We start from the raw sequence: 18821 nt of genomic DNA on the forward strand, positions 1-18821 counted from the left end.
TCTTCCATATCATTCTTTACAGCCATAGCAGGCTCTATAACTCTCCAATGGTTTGACTTCACCCCCAAAGATGCACTCCTCCATTGTCTCCCGAGATACCGGATACAAGACTCTTCATCACAGGATCGTGGGTTTGAGCACCACATTGGGCAAAAGATTCCTGCCTGGCAGGATGTTGGACTAGATGACCCTTGTGGTCCCTTACAATTCTATGATTCTAGAGAAGATGGACCTCCTCAAGAAAAGACCTAAAGCAATCTCTAAGCACAGACCTATAGCAGAAACGTTTAAAAGATACTACAATCTGTGGTGGCTGGCTCATTCTACATTTTTGGTCTTCATCTATTTTTTAGTAAGTCATTGCTAACCTTGGGGCAAGATGAAACCCCAATGGGCAGAGAAATAATTGTACCTGGAAATTGACCTAACTGAATACGTTTGAGCCTCTAGGCAAGGAAATCCAGCCCTTTTCTCTGCAAAAGGTTCATGTGTGTACTTGTTAGCTGGTATGTTCAATCTTCTTGGCAAATGATCTGTCAAACTCAACAGCAAGAACAGATGCAAAGGAATGGGATCGGTGTCATATTTCTAGATAAGAGATAAATTTCCCTTTGCAGTGTTCAGATAGACAAATGATACGCCATGTTCCTGTGTTTTTCGCCATGGTGGCAATAATGGCTCGATGCATTCTGAAACCGGGCTTCTTTGTTTCACTTCAAAATTCCTCAAAACCAAGTACATAATTTATGCCCCAAGGATGGAGCAGGCTGGGCTTTGAGTCGTGACTCATTTGTACCACGTTGCAATATTAAAGCCTGCGAGAGACATCAATGACAAACCTGGTGTACAGGTTACAGGAACCTGAGACACTCAGTAGCAGTATGGTCACAGAATCAGTGCCTCCTGAAACCAGATAGGAAACTGTATACAGCAATCAAATAACAGCAACACAATCTGAGCGCAAGCAGGCGACCGTTCTGTTGAACATCCAACTATCCTGGCATCTCCTGGTAGGACAGGGCATGTCTCCTGTCTGAAAACTTGAGAGCTGTTGGTTCACATGTCATGGTAAGCCAAACTATGACTCAGCATGAACGAACAAGAGTGCTGGTGCAGAACTGCTATGTTATTCCGCTGCTTCTGGGTTACAAGAAACTTAGTTACAAGAAACTAAGCAATGGTTTCATTTTGGGGGTTTGTTGCATTCCAAACAATAAGCTGTAATCAAGGTTAGTTATTGGCTTATCACTTATGGTTTGTTTGGGAGAAGACAAACCATGATCCTGGGTTGATTCTAACACTACTGGTCTTGTCTGTTCAATCCGCAGCAGTCTATCTTTGCATGCAGGGGAAAAACGTAACTCACCAAGGGTTTGAGATACATCACCTAAAAGCCATTTCCAAGGGTGTGGCTTCTGTTGCATGCTGATATGTGGCTAGGAGCCACAGGGTGAGAGCTGAGTGCAGGATGAGGACCAAAGGCAGACAAACTACCCCATGCATGACTTGTCCCCCGCCAGTGGTAATACCTCTCCCCAGCACCTGACTTGTAGATCAGGAACTGGTTAAGTAACAGAAAGTGGACAGTAGGAATATACAGTATGGACAATTCTCCCAGTGGAGGGATGTAGAGAATGGAGTCCTCTATTAGGACCGGGCTTATTAACATTTTCACAAATGAGTTCGCACTCTAGCTCATTCATGAGCCAGTTAACAAGCACAGTCAGGGGAACAGTGATGGCAGCCAAGTTGACAGATGGTACTAAATTGTACACCTCTGGTCACCTCGTGTCCTGAACTGGCAGGAGTATGGGGAGGAGGAAGGGGCTTCCGGGAGGGTGTAGACAGCACTGGGGCACACCAGGGCAAGCAAGGGATGGGGAAAGAGATGTTGGTGTAGGAAGCACTTAAAGGGGGACCGAGGAGGACGAGGGGATGGGGGTCGATGCGCAGGAGCCGGAGCAACAGGACCCTTCCGCAGAGCCAGAGGGGCCCCTGTCTCCAGATATATGCAGGCTCTGATGCACAGGGAACAGCGGGTGGAGCGCTCCAAGAGGCAGAGGCAGAGGCAGGCAAGCGGCCACAACCCAGCTTACTGTTGAGAATTTCCATTCCACCTTAAGGAGCAGACATGTGGAACTGTTAGGTGTCATATGTCTGTTTACATTCCAGCACAGCATGCTGGGAACTTCTGCTGTGTGTAAATTTTTTGCTTTTCCCAGTCTTTCTGAAAAGACAGAGAGAGAGAGAGAGAGAGAGAGAGAGAGAGAGAGAGAGAGGACATGTTTCTTTGTCTTGATTTATGATTAATAAATCTGTAGTTGTAGTATGCTTTCACAAGCCTCACACCTATTCTGTGTGTGCAGTTCAGTCTGCTGATAGTGTGCCCTGGCTTTGAAGCCCGGGTTGCTGATTTACATCAGAGCAGAGGCCGATGGGTCTTCGCAGTGGGACAGCTGGAAGGAGACGGCCCAGCTGGGGCTAGCCAGCTGGCCTCCCGGCCCTCTGCATGTCAACACTTACCAGTGGGCCAGGTGGGGCTCGCTAGTTCTGGGAGGAGGTAAGTGGTTCCGCAGTTGGAGTAGGCTGGGAGAAGGTGAAGGTCACATGCCTCCTCAAGCCCAGATGCTGAAATCAGCAGGCATAGTATAAAAGGGCAGCAAAGCTGAGGTGCTGTCCCTGCTCAACTGCACCTTGACTTGGGTGCTCCTGGACCTCCATGGGACTGTATTTTGGGCTTGACGCTGGACTGTATCCTGACTTCAGACTTGGATTGGCCCTGAACCTCATTTCCTGACCTTCAGCCTTTGGATTTCAGACTTTGCCGGTGCTGATCAACCCTTGGCTTTTGAACTTGTGTTTGGCACACTTGAGTGGCTGACAGGTAGGCCAGGGGATCAGGACACCAAACCTCAAAAAGGATAGAGTTGGGAAAGGTTTCTAAAAAGGCAACCAAAATGATGAAGAGGATGGAGCAGCTCCCTATGAGGATAGGGTACAAAATTCGGGCTTTTTGGTTTAGAGAAAAGGCGAGTCAGAGTTGATATGATAGAAGTGTGTAAAACTATACGAGACATGGAGAAAGTGAATAGACACGGGTTTTTCTTCCCTCTCTCATTGTGCTAGAACTCATGGGCATCTCATGAAGCCAACTGTTGGATGGTTCAGTACAGACAATAGAAAATACTTCTTCACATAGTGCATAAACTGAGGAACTTGCTCTTGCAGGAGGATGTGAGGGTCCCCAACTTTAAAAGAGTACTAGACTGTCAGAGGCTGAATGCTTCTGGATAGTAGTTGCTGGAAAGTGTGATAAGGGAGCTTGTAGGCTTCCTCTAAGTCTCTGGTTGGCCACTGTGAGAATAGGATGCCGGGTTGCTCCAGCAGATTCTTCTTAAGCCTCTTATAATGGGGAGAGTGGAGTGCCTGGGCTAATAGCTTATTTTCATTTGGGACTTGCCCATGCAAATGAAAGGAGAGAATACAGGTCTGTGACCTTGCGCGCATTAGCTTGCATGCAAAAGGTCTCAGGTTCAATGCCTGTCGTCTTCGCTTAGGGCTGAGAAAGACTCCTGTCCAAGCTGGAGAGCAGTTGCCAGATAGTGTAGACACTATTAAGCTAGCTAGATCACTTATGTATGGCAGATTCCTATACTCCTGTTACCAAATCAAACATCTCTTTTATTGGAGCAGCAGCAGCAGCAGCAGCAGCAGCAGTATGTCTTAATTGGGTCTTTAGGCAGGAATTGTGTTTCCTGTGGGTGCAGCAGTGTTACACTGGTGGTTCCTTGGAAACGCATGAGGTGTAATTGGCAGGTGTGTCTCCAAGTGTGAGAGCCTCGGTTACCATTTGATTTCCCCCGAATAACAATTCTTGCCCTGAGCAGCTTACAATACACATTTCAACATGGGGTGGAGGAGGAAAGGAAATGACAAGGACAACAAGGGATGGATGTGAGAAAAGGACACATCCCATATTGATAACTGCTCTTTTCCAACTGTTCTGTATCATTTATTTTTCTATCCTGCAGGATGGCTGAGACTTAGAGTCAGCCTCTGTGGATCAGGGTGCACTCTGTCGTTTAAACTTCCAGCAGCAAGTGCCGCAACTGAAGGCATCACAACTTGTTGCCTCATCATTTTCCAATGAAGCTATTTGTTTCAAAAAGGAAGCGACTCAAAGCTGCGTGACCCTATAGGACAGGGGTGCGTAAGATCCTTCTTACAGCCCACATGCTGGTGACGGGAAGGGCAAACAGACCAGGGTGATGATTTCCTCCGTACAGTAATCTCTGCTGCACCCACACAAAAGTCTTGAGGTTTCTACACCCACACACTTGCAAACAACACTTCTCCATTCAGGCAAGCGAGAGATGTGATCACTGTTCTTCAAAGACTCCAGCCAGCCAAAAACAACTGAGAGAGCAGGAGCAAGGCTGGTTAGAGAGGCCTGGAGGATGACATTCAGGGCTCAGGGCTGAGGTTCTTCACCCCTGCACTATATTCGGTCTGAGCATAGCCAAAAGGTTTTGGGCAGTATTCTACTAATTCCTCCTCCAAGCACAAGGATTACCACGAATGTAGTGGAATGCCCTGCATGCTCTGTACCTTGCAGGGGTATCAGGGGAAGCCCTAGAAAAGCTTTAAGGGGTGCGCAGGGGGAAAAGAGGGGGGAGTCCCATTGCACTAGCCGTAATCCTTGCACTGATGGGACCCCGACGTGGTGCTACATGGAATGCAACCCTTTGATTCTGAAGCCACCTGAACAAAATGAAACAAGCCTACAGGGCATGAAGTTTCGATAAGCCTTGCGCCTGGCATTAAGAGATACACTGTCCCCAATACTGGAGGCTCAACTGGCCAAGTGGAGACCTTTCTGCCCTGGTCCCTTCTTTCCTCTTCTCAATCTTCTACACTTTAGACTCTGAAGGCCGGCTCTACCATTAGGAAGTGAAGTGGCAGCCCTAAGTGGCCATTTTGGGGTTTCTTGAAAGGCTGGAAAGTGCTAGTTATTTAATGCATTCTTATTTAATGCATTGCTATTGCATTTTTAGTACAAGGAAAGGTGAAGGACACTTGTGAGACTTTCTGCTTCAAGTGTCAAAGTAACTTTAACCTGGATTTTTAGAAGCCTGTTGCCAGATTATCTCAACGACTAGTTTACAGTATTAAGCTCTAATCTGGAAGCAGCCTTGGTCATTGTTTTAATTATTTGTTTTCAATTTTTGTTGTTGTTTTATACCTCATTAGCCACCCGAGCAACCTGTTTTGGAGGAGAAAGGCAGGATGCAAACAAATCCTAGTGTACCATTTGCGAGCATCCCATATTATGTATGATGTGTGGAAACAAGGCTGTGGTTCATCAAGCTTTCCAGATGAACAGATTAGAATTTCTTCCAAGTATGCCAAACTCAATCTGTATGCAGTATTTTCAGAAGCCCAGTTGCTGGGTGAGGCCTTTGTGATTTATAATAATTGCAAATAATTGTAGCATCGTGGCATAGCTATTTCCTAGATGCTGACACCACTCCTCTCCCAGAGGTCCTGCTAGAGAGGAGAAATCAGCAGTGTTGCTTTTGAACAAGATGCTTCCTCTGTTTGCTGCAGTTCAGAGCCGGCAGTGACACCTTAAGCAGTAGATGCTGACGTGTGGAGAGCCACAGCTAAATGTGAAATGGCAAGGGGAAAGTTGCTAGGTTATAACCCAGAGATGCACTGAAGGCTTTGATAAAGTGGGAAAGTCAACATGGTGTTATTGGGCCTTGTACAATCACTTAAAAAAGGCAACAACAGGTGGATCAGGGCCTCAGTAGCATCAAAGTGCCCTCTCCCCACACTATGACCTTGAGCCAACTCCCCCCCCACTACAATCACAACACACAAGGCTAATTTGACACCAATGACATCATGTCTAGTTTGGTCTTTTCAGGAGTGGCCCCCTCTATGGAATGCTCTCTGCAGGGAGGCTTGCTGGCACTGATCTATTTTTGGCACCAGGCAAAGGCATTTCTCTTCTCCCAGGCATTTATCTGGTGCCCCGAAGACTGTGATGGTTAGACCTATGTTAGTGAATGTAGGGACTGCTTATATCAGGCATGTCCAAAATCCATTTCGGGGGCCTAATCTGGCCCACTGGTTGGTTTAATCCGGCCCCTGCAGCAGTTTATTTCCTAGTTGGCCCTCACAGCCCTTCACTTCATCACTTCATCAAATCTGGCCCTCTTTGAAAAAAGTTTGGACACCACTGGTTTATATGGTTTGGTTACCTTCTATTGTGCGTCCTTTTAAATCACTGTGCTTTTAAAGGTTGCATACTGTATTTTTACTATTATTTGTGTCACCTTGAGACGCTTGTGACAAGAAACTACAAAGCCTCATAAATAATAAACATGGTGCTAAATGTGTCATTAGAAACTAGAAGCACTTCCGGACACAAGGCTTAATATTACAAATGGGTCGTTCACGTATTGCAAGTATTGGCTCTTTTTAAAAAATAATTTTAAAAAACTTTTTGAATTTCAGTGCATAGCTGTCAACGTTTTCCTTTTTTAAGGGAAATTCCCTTATTCCGAATAGGATTCCTCACAAGAAAAGGGGAAAGTTGACAGCTATGTTTCAGTGGCATAGCATGAGGGGGCACAGGGACGCTTGCCCTGGGTGTAACATTGTTAGGGGCACAAAATTTCAACACTCTGGTGCCGCCTCAGTACAGCTGTGTGCTTCCGTCGCTGAGCTCCAATGAAAACAGCTTTTACATGTGAAACAGGAAGTGGCCTCTCCAGACAACAGGACAACTCTTCTTTTCTTTTCTCTGTGTCTGCGATCTGCTGGGTGATGCGGACGCCATTAGGCAATTGAATGTGCATGTGTACTCCATCCGTTTCCATCCCTCCCACCCCGTCCACCCTCTGTGTGGCCCTGGGCACAGGCAACCCAGACTATGCCACTGCTGGAAAGAGTAGATCTGGACTGAAGGGGGTGGGGATACAGGCTGTCATTTTGATGACAATATCATTTCTTTTTCTCTCTGGCATTTGCATTGGTTGATGCAAAAAACAACAACCTGGCATGTCTGAGCAGCATCGACCCCACAATAAATACAGTGGTACCTCGGGTTAAATACTTAATTCGTTCCAGAGGTCCGTTCTTAACCTGAAACTGTCCTTAACCTGAAGCACCACTTTAGCTAATGGGGCCTCCCACTGCTGCTGCGCCGCCGCCGGAGCACGATTTCTGTTCTTAACCCGAAGTACTATTTCTAGGTTAGCGGAGTCTGTAACCTGAAGCGTATGTAACCTGAGGTACCACTGTACTGCCTGGAATTGTCCTATGTTAAGTGGTGGTATTTTAAAGCCAGTTGGGGTGGGGTTAATCAGGACAGCAGCATGCACAGATACAAGATTTGATTCTTGCTTTCCCAGTTGTGCCCACCAATAATTGCCCCATGCACTGGTATTTGCCTAAGAAATAAATATCCCATTGCTGCCCATGGGAGCTTTGCTCCCTAAGGCTGGCAGCAGCACATGGGAAATTTTAATCAGGATTGAGGCAGAGAATGGAATGGTTAAATCTCCCCACTCTTGTGGTCCCAATGAAAATTCCTCCCCCCATCTCCAATGCCTATTATTACATTTTTAAAAACCTAATTTAGTTTCTAATGATCCATTTAGCATCACATGTAGTTCAGCTCTCTGAGTGCGCACACACTAATGGCTTAAAATGCAGCAAGGTTGTTTTCCACCACAGCATTTCAAGCCACATTTGCACAGTGTTGTGCACATCAGTGAGGGAGCAGGGATGTACTCGCCCGATGTGCATGATCTTTCTTGTTTCCCTGCCCCTGCAACTTCCCTAGAATTCCAATTAACAAAGCTTTTGTCTGTGCATGCACACCCATCTGCACATGTGCAGTGACTGTCTCAAATATATGCACCAGGCTTAAGCACAAAGTGAATGCAGCTTAGGTTTTCTAGCTGGATTTAAGCTGGTTTGAGGGAGGCAGAAAATGCATAAAACCGTGGTATTTGTACAGGACTGATACAGATTGTGGCTAACGTCACAGGCACACGGCTTCAAAAACTAGCCATGGGAGCAACCTGCATGCAGAGAAAGCTGAAGCCAGGCAAAACCTTATCATTCTGAAGGGAAGCCCTGATGACAAATGCCTTTCAAAATGTTATTCAGAAATCAGATATGCATTATCCAGTCCCCATCAGCAAACTACGTTGTGGTGTAGTCTGGTATTAAATCAGACCATTCACAGACTGTCTTGGGCACCGTGCTGCTGAGAACGAATCACTTGGGGCAGTGGCTCTGTGCCAGCAAGTGGAACAACCGATGATATCACCTTCTCCAAAGTTCTGAATGTGGGCCAAGACCCAACACCTGGAATGCTGCCATTCCAACTTCCCACACCGGAGATTAGCAAAGTCGATGGCTGTTTACAGAGACCTAGAAGGAGTGTGGGCAATGCCAAGATTTGCAAGAAGCCATTCATGAAAATGTCAAGAGATGGTTGTCAGCATTCTGTAGTAAAATGAAGCTGTCCATGCTTCATTTTTCAGTTGGAACTTGCTGGAACTCTGTTCCAGCACTTCTCAGATGGGTGCCATTGCCATTATAAGTGAACAAGGGAAGTGTTTGTGGTGAGTTCTGGCACCTCTTTTTCTAGAAAAATAGCACTGCATTGAACCCTCAGAGTTTTCTGCTGTACAGTGGTAACTCGGGTTAGGTACTTAATTCGTTCCGGAGGTCCGTTCTTAACCTGAAACTGTTCTTAACCTGAAGCACCACTTTAGCTAATGGGGCCTCTTGCTGCTGCTGCGCCGCTGGAGCACGATTTCTGTTCTTATCCTGCAGCAAAGTTCTTAACCTGAAGCACTATTTCTAGGTTAGTGGAGTCTGTAACCTGAAGCGTATGTAACCTGAAGTGTATGTAACCCAAGGTACCACTGTACTACAATAATAAGGCAAATGTTTATGAGATTCCCAGGATAATGATTATTTAGTGGAGCCTCAGGCCATGATGACATTATTTTATTAGGGAACAGAGACTGAACTCAAGGCCTCTCCTCCTAAGACTGGGATGGGGGGATCTGTGATCATCTGGATGACCTTGGACTATGGCTCCTAACACCTCTGACTGCTGGCCATGCTGCCTGGGGCTAATGGGAGTTGTAGTCCAATGTTATCTGTATGGACACAGATGCCCATTGCTGTCTTAGAAAATGATGTGAAAGTTTGACAGGTCAGTCCCAATGTGTGGTACGATCACAGAAATACCTAGAATGGGACACCAATGCCCCCAGAATTAAAATGTTGTGTTAGATGGACTTGAACAGTGTTGCGTTCAGAGGGATTATTGGAAGTATGAATCCGGATGTACGTTTAGCTTAATGAATTAAGGCTGCAATCCTGTGTACACTTATCTGAAACTAAGTCCCACTGAACGCAAAGGGACTTAGACCTACTTCTGAGTAGATACGTATAGGATTGCAGTGTAAGGGTTTTTAAGTTTTGTAATTGCTGGCTTTTAAATACTGTGACCTTTGATCTTTTTGCCAGTGGAACTTCAAATCATTTTTAGCATTGTTAATTATCGTTGCATATTGATTTGTTGTAAGCTGCTTTGGGAGCCTTGTCTGTACTGTAATACTGAGATCCGCTAGCATGTGAACAAATAACAAACTGAAAAATTGTGCCAAGGTTAATATTTTAATAACTTAAAATAACATCAGCAAATAATTAACTCACTTGCGATGAGTCCTGCTGACCCATTTTGCCTCGAACTTAACAGGCCACTACTGTTCAGCTGATAAGTAGAAACTAGATTAGTCATAAAGCAGTTTTGTCCATGGGAGTTCCACAACATGTGGGTGAGTTTTAGATCTAATCTGCATGCAGATGAACTACTTCAGTTCTTTTTCCTCAAGCTCTTTTCTCTCTCTCCTTTTTAAAATAGATTAGCAAGCTGGAACTTGTCCTTCAGCAGCTGTACAATTAACTTGCAGTAAACACAGCTGATAATTGCTTAGTACTTGTATCTTGGTACCTGCACACAATTCATTGCGTCCTGAATGCTCAGTGTCAACTTTGATTAAAAAAACCACCCTCATTGATAATCAGCCAGAGACTTCCCTATCATAATCAGTGAGTTTGAATACACATATCTGCTGAGTCTGTTGATGACCTTCTAATTGTGGATCAATCCATGTACTCATATGCTTACAGATTTTATATATATATATATATATATGCTTTCGTAGATTTTCACGGGTACAGGAATGCAGGTTTTGGTGTCCTCGGGTGTCTTCCCGTGTAAAAGTTGGGGTGTCTAGGCGACGTTTCGACGAGGTCTCACTCGTCATCTTCAGGCTGGTGCTTTCGGCTTCTTGTTACTGGAACAGAGCGGGATCTCAATGTTTGAGTTCCTATAAATACTGTAGAGGGGGTGTGGTGTCTAGCCTCCAATGTTCTGGGCAGAGAGGAAGTTCCCAGGCTAGTGTGCCTTTTCTTCTTTTGTTCCTTAATTACTTGAGAGATACCTTGAGTGATTTCTTGAGTGATATCCTGAGTACCACTTAGGTGGGTCATTAGGTGTGGATTAGTTGCTAAAGTCTTTGTGTCTTGACCTCTTGAACTTTGTGAAGAGTTTTCCTGAGAAGATGGCTGTATTGCACTTAGTTGTGCTTTGGCTTGGCTTCGTGTATAGGGGCGAGCTGTGGTTTTGTGGCTTGTGTCAGCCAGATCTGTGTAGGGATTGCAGGGGGGTGCAGCATCCGGAGGTGCCACCATGGATTGGCTACTGGATGGTGTCAGTAATTCATCTGTGGAGAGGGTCTGGGTTTGGGTCTGGTGTGGTTGATTGGTGTTGGCGTTCTGTGTGCCTCTGGATCTGGTGTCAGTTTTTGTGGGGAGGGCTAATTTCCAGATGTCTGGCAAGCGGGATGTGTCGTCACGCTTGTTCATGTTGTGAGGGTGTTTCTCTATCTCGATGGCTTCCATGATTATTCTCTTGTGGTGATGTTCCGTGTTAAAGAGCAATTTGGAATCTGCAAAATTAATTTCGTGTCCTGTTTCTTTCATGTGTTGGAAAAGAGAGGAAGTTTTTTCTTCTTTTTTGACGGCATTCTTGTGTTCTGCGATACGTGCATTTATTCGTCTGTTTGTTTGTCCAATGTACGTGGCTGGGCAGACTTTGCAGGGTATTTCATAGATCCCTTGGTTTTCCAACTGGATTTTATCCTTGGGGTTTCTGAGGATATTGGCTATTTTTTGGTTGGTGCAAAAGGCTGTTTTGATATTGTGTTTATGGAGGATTTTGCTAATTTTATCTGTAGTGCCCTTGATATAAGGAAGGAGGGCCATGCCATTGTTTTCTTCTGTGTCTTGGTTTTTGGGGGGTGTTTCCTTTTGGATTAGCTTCGTAATCCTGTTTTGCTGGTATCCATTGGCAATTAACACATTTGAGAGATTCTGTAACTCAGTTGTCAAGTGGTCTTTGTCAGCCAGGCGTTTGGTTCTGGAGATGAGAGTCTTGGCTACGGAGTTTATTTGTGCAGGGTGGTGGTGTGATTGTGCATGTAAGTAGCGGTTGGTGTGTGTTTTTTTCTGGTAGATAGTGTGTCCTCATCTCCAGAACCAAACGCCTGGCTGACAAAGACCACTTGACAACTGAGTTACAGAATCTCTCAAATGTGTTAATTGCCAATGGATACCAGCAAAACAGGATTACGAAGCTAATCCAAAAGGAAACACCCCCCAAAAACCAAGACACAGAAGAAAACAATGGCATGGCCCTCCTTCCTTATATCAAGGGCACTACAGATAAAATTAGCAAAATCCTCCATAAACACAATATCAAAACAGCCTTTTGCACCAACCAAAAAATAGCCAATATCCTCAGAAACCCCAAGGATAAAATCCAGTTGGAAAACCAAGGGATCTATGAAATACCCTGCAAAGTCTGCCCAGCCACGTACATTGGACAAACAAACAGACGAATAAATGCACGTATCGCAGAACACAAGAATGCCGTCAAAAAAGAAGAAAAAACTTCCTCTCTTTTCCAACACATGAAAGAAACAGGACACGAAATTAATTTTGCAGATTCCAAATTGCTCTTTAACACGGAACATCACCACAAGAGAATAATCATGGAAGCCATCGAGATAGAGAAACACCCTCACAACATGAACAAGCGTGACGACACATCCCGCTTGCCTGACATCTGGAAATTAGCCCTCCCCACAAAAACTGACACCAGATCCAGAGGCACACAGAACGCCAACACCAATCAACCACACCAGACCCAAACCCAGACCCTCTCCACAGATGAATTACTGACACCATCCAGTAGCCAATCCATGGTGGCACCTCCGGATGCTGCACCCCCCTGCAATCCCTACACAGATCTGGCTGACACAAGCCACAAAACCACAGCTCGCCCCTATACACGAAGCCAAGCCAAAGCACAACTAAGTGCAATACAGCCATCTTCTCAGGAAAACTCTTCACAAAGTTCAAGAGGTCAAGACACAAAGACTTTAGCAACTAATCCACACCTAATGACCCACCTAAGTGGTACTCAGGATATCACTCAAGAAATCACTCAAGGTATCTCTCAAGTAATTAAGGAACAAAAGAAGAAAAGGCACACTAGCCTGGGAACTTCCTCTCTGCCCAGAACATTGGAGGCTAGACACCACACCCCCTCTACAGTATTTATAGGAACTCAAACATTGAGATCCCGCTCTGTTCCAGTAACAAGAAGCCGAAAGCACCAGCCTGAAGATGACGAGTGAGACCTCGTCGAAACGTCGCCTAGACACCCCAACTTTTACACGGGAAGACACCCGAGGACACCAAAACCTGCAATATATATATATATATATATATATATATATATATATATATATATAATCTTCTCATCTTTATATTTTCTCTCACACCACCCCTGCGAGGCAGGTCACCAAGAGACAAGCTATGTTACCCAAAACATGGAGCAGCTGATGAAAACAAGCCTCATGTCAAGTTCCCCTCTTCTGTCCAACAGGATGTTGTAATTAAACTCAAGACATACCATTGCCAGATGATGTGCTCTCCTGCCTCCCCAACTCAAGTTGATGACATCAAGTGATGCCATCTGTACCCTCTTAGTAGTTCTCCTGCCCTCAAAGGTTCAGGGTGCTGGAGATGGCATTCTCTGTGGCAGCCCCTAGGCTGTGGAATTCCCTCCTCACAGAGGCAAGTCTGTCATTTTCAGTACAGTGGTACCTCGGGTTACAGATGCTTCAGGTTACAGACACTTCAGGTTACAAACTCCGCTAACTCAGAAATAGTGCCTTGGGTTAAGAACTTTGCTTCAGGATGAGAACAGAAATCGCGCAGTGGTGGCGCGGTGGCAGCGGGAGGCCCCATCAGCTAAAGTGGTACCTCAGGTTAAGAACAGTTTCAGGTTAAGAACGGAGCTCCAGAACGAATTAAGTTCTTAACCTGAGGTACCACTGTATATAGTTTCCACTATATGCTGAAGACCCACCTCTTTCTCCAGGGCTTTTGAAACTCAAGACATGTGTTTTCAGTGCCTGCCCCATTCCTGTGACGGCAATTTGTTTCACACTGTTTTTAACACTGAATTTTAACTTATTGTAACCCGCCTGATGGGGGAAGGGCAGGTAATGAATTAAATAAATAAGAACAAGAACAAGAACAGCTTTGGGAGCAGAATGCAAAAAAGGGCCCAGGAACCAGGATCATCTCTTAATAATTATAATTATAATTATAATTTATTTATACCCCGCCCATCTGGCTGGGCTTCCCTGAGCACTCTGGGTGGCTTCCAAAAAAAATTATTAAAATACTGCAATACATCAAACATTAAAAGCTTCCCTAAACAGGGTTGCCTTCAGATGTCTTCTAAAAGTCTGGTAGTTGTTGTTCTCTTTGACATCTGGTGGGAGGGCGTTCCACAGGTCGGGAGGCCACTACCGAGAAGGCCCTCTGCCTGGTTCCCTGTAACTTGGCTTCTCGCAGTGAGGGAACCGCCAGAAGGCCCTCGGTGCTGGACCTCAGTGTCCGGGTAGAACGATGGAGGTGGAGACGCTCCTTCAGATATACTGGACCGAGGCCGTTTAGGGCTTTAAAGGTCAGCACCAAAACTGGACTGCGACAAAGGGGCATGTCTAGAAACTGGGTTGCGGCAATGGTTGGGAAGCAGGGTTTCCCTTCCTGTCTGGGGCCTGGAAATTTCGCCAGCTTTTCAGTTTTGCACTTCTCCTTATGGCCATGCAGCTGATGTGTGCAGTTGACTGCTGCCTCTCTGGCACATGTTGGCTGTATGCTTAGAAATGTGCATTAGGAGAAGGGCTGCAGCTCAGTGGTTGAGAACATGCTTTGCATGCAAAAGGTTCTAGGTTCAATCCAAGGTCTCCTGGTAGTTTTCATGGCCCTCAGACATTCATGGGCTGGCAGCCCAGGACAGGGCGTTTTTTTCTGACAGCCCTTAAGTTGTGGGATTTCCTCCCCACAGATGAACATCTGGCACCTTCATCATTGAAGATGCACCTCTTTCCCTGGCTTTTGACACATGGGAGATATAGGTAGAGAGAGAGAAAGACAGGAGGACAGACTCTGTTCTTTTGACTGTAATTTTAACTGATTTTAATCATCTATTTTCAAATTGCTGTAACCTACCCTGTGATATTATGGTGAAGAGAAGGTAAAAAAGTAACTTAAAAATAAACAGTAATGGTTTCTGCATGTTATATGGGAGAGGAAAGGGAACTTGGTAAGTGTTGCGGGTAACATTTGCTTCTCGTTTGCCGAGAGGGAGAGAAAGCATGACGTGTTCCCCCACCATAGGGACTACCCCTCCCCTAACACCCCTAACATATATAACTGTATTCTTGTGATATTTGGTTTGTCTCTGTTGCTTCAGTTTTTTGTTCACCACTTGGAGATACTTTTAATATATTGAGTGGTATAGAAATTTTATAATCAAACTAGTTAGTCTGGAGAAGACTTGGGAAGGTGGGCGCAGCGATAGTATCCTTCAAATACGATGGGCTGTCACACAGAATAGGGCAAAGATTTGTCTCTTGCTACCCCAGAGGACAGGATTTGATTTATTAGGCTTAAATTACAGAAGGGAAGATCGTAGTTCAACTTTAGGAAAAAGACCTCGATTATGGCTGCCTAATCTCTGGCCCTCCAGAAGTTGTTGGACTCCAACTCACATCTGCCCCAGCCAGCAGGGACTACGGTCAGGGATGATGAGGGTTATAGCCTGACAACATCCGAAGGACCACAGATTTGTCATCCCTGTTTGCCGAACAGAAGCTGGGCATCTGTTGTGGATGCTTGTTGGTTGTACTATTAAATGGTGCACTCAGGCCACTTCCAACACTATGATCTTCAGATAAATCTCTTTAAAAATTGATTGCATTCTCTCTCTCTTTTTAAAAATTTCTGTAACTCCACAGTAAATAGCTAGGTATTGCAAGTTAAGTTTCTTTCATCACTGCCACAGTATTGCTGTGAAAGGACAGCTTGGTCTTTTATTATAATCAAGTGCTCTACCTAAGGTTTTGGCAAGCACTATGTGCTAATGAGCAGACTTCAATATCATGTCTGTTTTAATGCATCTGTAACGCGACCATCTGGATTGGATTGTGCCGCAGCCTTTGTAAGCATGTGGTAAACAGAGCATGACAAAATGCGCAATTGTTAAGTTTTGACGACATTTAATTGGGCATATTTAATGTTTGTTAATAATTTATGTCTTTTCCGTGTTTATATGTTTGTGGGGATTATTCACTATGCAATTTAAACTCCTGGTATATATCACCTTATGAAACTTCTTGGATAAATGATAGGTTAAAAAAAAAAGTCAATTTGCAAATAAAAATGTTTTGCTTTGTTTTAAAAAAGATAAATTTAATATCCCCAAAGACCTAAATAATTCAAAAACCGCTACTAGTACGTGAAAAATGTGACACAAGATACAGTGGATGCTTTTTGAAAATGATGGGTGTCTTCAGCTGCTCCGGCTGTTCTGACACAGGAAGAGGAAGAACGTTTTGAAGGGTGCTTTATTACTTCACAAATCAAAGTCTTTGTGTAGTTTACACTGGCATCTGTGAACTGCTCTGATTTTGTATGAAGAGTTGTGTGTCAATGGAAATACGTGGCAAAAGACAATCAGCAGTTCACTGCTTCTACAGCTGGCTAGATCCTGAAATAAGTGTTTGTATCTGGGTATCCTGTATCAGCAGCCTCCAGCCAGCTCCCCAAAGTAGCCGTATTACAGTGCACTGTCTAATAATGAGACTTCCTGCCAGGTAACTGTGTGCAGAATTGCAGCCTAAGGCACACACCTGGAAGAAAGCCCCAGTGAAGAGACATGTACAATGCAGTGTCTCACAGCACAGACAACAGGGGAGTCTCATGTTGTACCTTTAACAAATGAACAGTATCATGTAGTTCTGCAGCCAAGATCCTACCTCATGAATCACTGTGCACAATGCTAGCCACATGGATTACTTTTCACAGCTGGCAGTCAAGTGACTCACAGTTGGGACACCGAAACAGAACAGCTCTAAAGCTTCAGTTCTATTACACTACCCTTGAATTCAATGGGAATTATTTCTGAGCGAAGTGGCATGCATAGGCTAGTGCTGTGAGTTTGGGAGGGTCAAATAGCCCTATTACGGTAGTAGGCGGGAAATGGTATGCATTCAGCTGTGTCATTGTTGAGGAGTGCATTAACACCGTCCATGCCTGTGGCTTCATAGACATAATGCTGCCGGGTTTTTTTCTGTGACAGGAACAGAAGACGTTACTATATATGGAGGCAGACCATTGGTCCAGCTCTGAGGGCCTTCTGGCGGTTCCTTCACTGCGAGTAGTGAAATTACAGCAAGTAAGGTACGGGGACTTCTTGGTGGTGGCTCCTGCCTTGTAGAACATCCTCCTGGCAGATGTTAAGGAAATGAACCACTATCTGACTTTTAGAATACATCTGAAGGCAGCCCTGCATAAAGAAGTGTTTTAATGTCGATGTTTTATTGTGCTTTTATATCTGTCAGAAGCCACCCAGAGTGGCTGGGGCAACCCAGTCAGATGGGCGGGATATTATTATAATTATTCAAGTTCAGTATTGGCAGCAGCTCTCCAAGGTGTCAAATGGGAGTCTTTCCCACCCCTGGAAGTGCCAGGTATTCAGCTGCTTGCATGTAAAGCATGTCCTATGCTAATGAGCTATAGCCCTTCCCCAGATTACAGTGGTTCAAGATAAGACCACCTCAAGAAAGTCGTGTTTCAGATGCAATTTGCATCAGAGTATTAGTTGTTGAGGGAGCGACAATGGGAAGTGTGATTGCCTTCGTGTCCCGCTTGTGGACTTCATTCTGGGCCTTTAGCAATGTGGCAGCCATTTTGTTTTCCTCTTTCATTGTAGAGATTTTTAACACACTTCCTTATCTTTTCCACTGCCAGATCTTTATGTTAATTGCTCTGCAAAGCAGTGTTCTTGGCCAATTTCAGTGCCTGAGGAGGAGAGCTCACGTCTCAGACTGGTATGACAACCAACATTTCTTCCCAAGACTACATGGAATTGAAATGTAAATTCTTATCTAATATTTAGGGTTACCATGTGTCCTCTTTTTCAGAGGTAAAATTTGAGACAAATTGCTTTGAATGGCCATCATAGCGTCCTCTTTGTTGCTCTTCAAAATATGGCAACCCTAATCGGAGGCATTCCCTAAAACAAAATGCACATATGCAAGATCAGTTAAACAGAGATTGTTAAGTGTTCCTTCTATTTCTGAAGAGTGCTGTTGCTTATGTGACCAAACACCACAGTTCACACACTAGACAGAGATATCAGCATATTAGGTGAAACCTTCTAGGTTTGCAAAGGTACAAACAAAACCCCTAAGTAGGATCTCAAGCAGTTGGTGTCAAGGAAATGTTTTGTCGGGGGGGGGGGGGGGATCAAAAACTGGGTAGGAAGGGGAATAGAGTACTGTGGAGGCATTGCTGTATAAATAACTTATTGATTATAATCAATGTGCTTAGAGACCTAAGGGTGCAAGTCCTGGAAGAACTGTTTCCTGCCTTGCAGGCCTTTTCCCACCTGGCCTGGGAAAGCTGGGCCCTGACTGAAGCTACAAAAACTGAGGCTACTGGGTTGCGGTATTGGGGAGGAGGTGTTGGATGTTGTTGCTGCTGCCGTTGTTTATATCAATTTTTGTACCTTTATTTTATAATTTATTTTTATGAGGAAATTGATTCAATTTACTTGTGTACTTTTTGATGTTTTGATAGAATCACAAAACTGTCCAGTTGGAAGGGACTCTTGAGGGTCCAAACCCCTGCAATGCAGGAATCTTTTATTGCTTATTGCTATGCTTGCTTCTTGGGAGAAAAGCAATGACAAACCTAGACAGCATTTTAAAAAGCAGAGACAAAGGTCATAGAATCATAGAACTGTAGAGTTGGAAGGGACCCTGAGGACCATCTAGTCCAACCCCCTGCAATGCAGGAATATGCAGCTGGTCCATACAGAGATCGAACCTGCAACCTTGGTGTTATCAGCACCATGGTCTAACCAACTGAGCTATCCAGGCTCATTCATATATTTAAAGCTATGGTTTTCCCAGCAGTGATGTATGGAAGTGGAAGCTGGTCCATAAAGAATTGATGCTTTTGAATTATGGTGCTGGAGGAGACTCGAGAGTCCCATGGACTGCAAAATCAAACATATCCATTCTGAAGGAAATCAGCCCTGAGTGCTCACTGGAAGGACAGATCGTGAAGCT

At 44.7% G+C, this 18821-nt stretch overlaps 1 long non-coding RNA gene across 1 annotated transcript; it reads left to right on the forward strand.

The window, feature by feature from the left end:
- Window positions 1–1036: 1036 nt before the first annotated feature.
- Window positions 1037–18463, forward strand: LOC310842210. The gene is made up of 4 exons (XR_014563001.1): window positions 1037–1068; window positions 16826–16926; window positions 17497–17621; window positions 18328–18463. It is a non-coding gene; the product is annotated as an uncharacterized lncRNA (long non-coding RNA).
- The last annotated feature ends 358 nt before the right edge of the window (window positions 18464–18821 follow it).

The sequence above is a fragment of the Podarcis gaigeae genome (genome assembly GCF_964106915.1).
Source record: "Podarcis gaigeae genome assembly, chromosome: 3".
In the NCBI taxonomy this organism is placed as follows: domain Eukaryota; kingdom Metazoa; phylum Chordata; class Lepidosauria; order Squamata; family Lacertidae; genus Podarcis; species Podarcis gaigeae.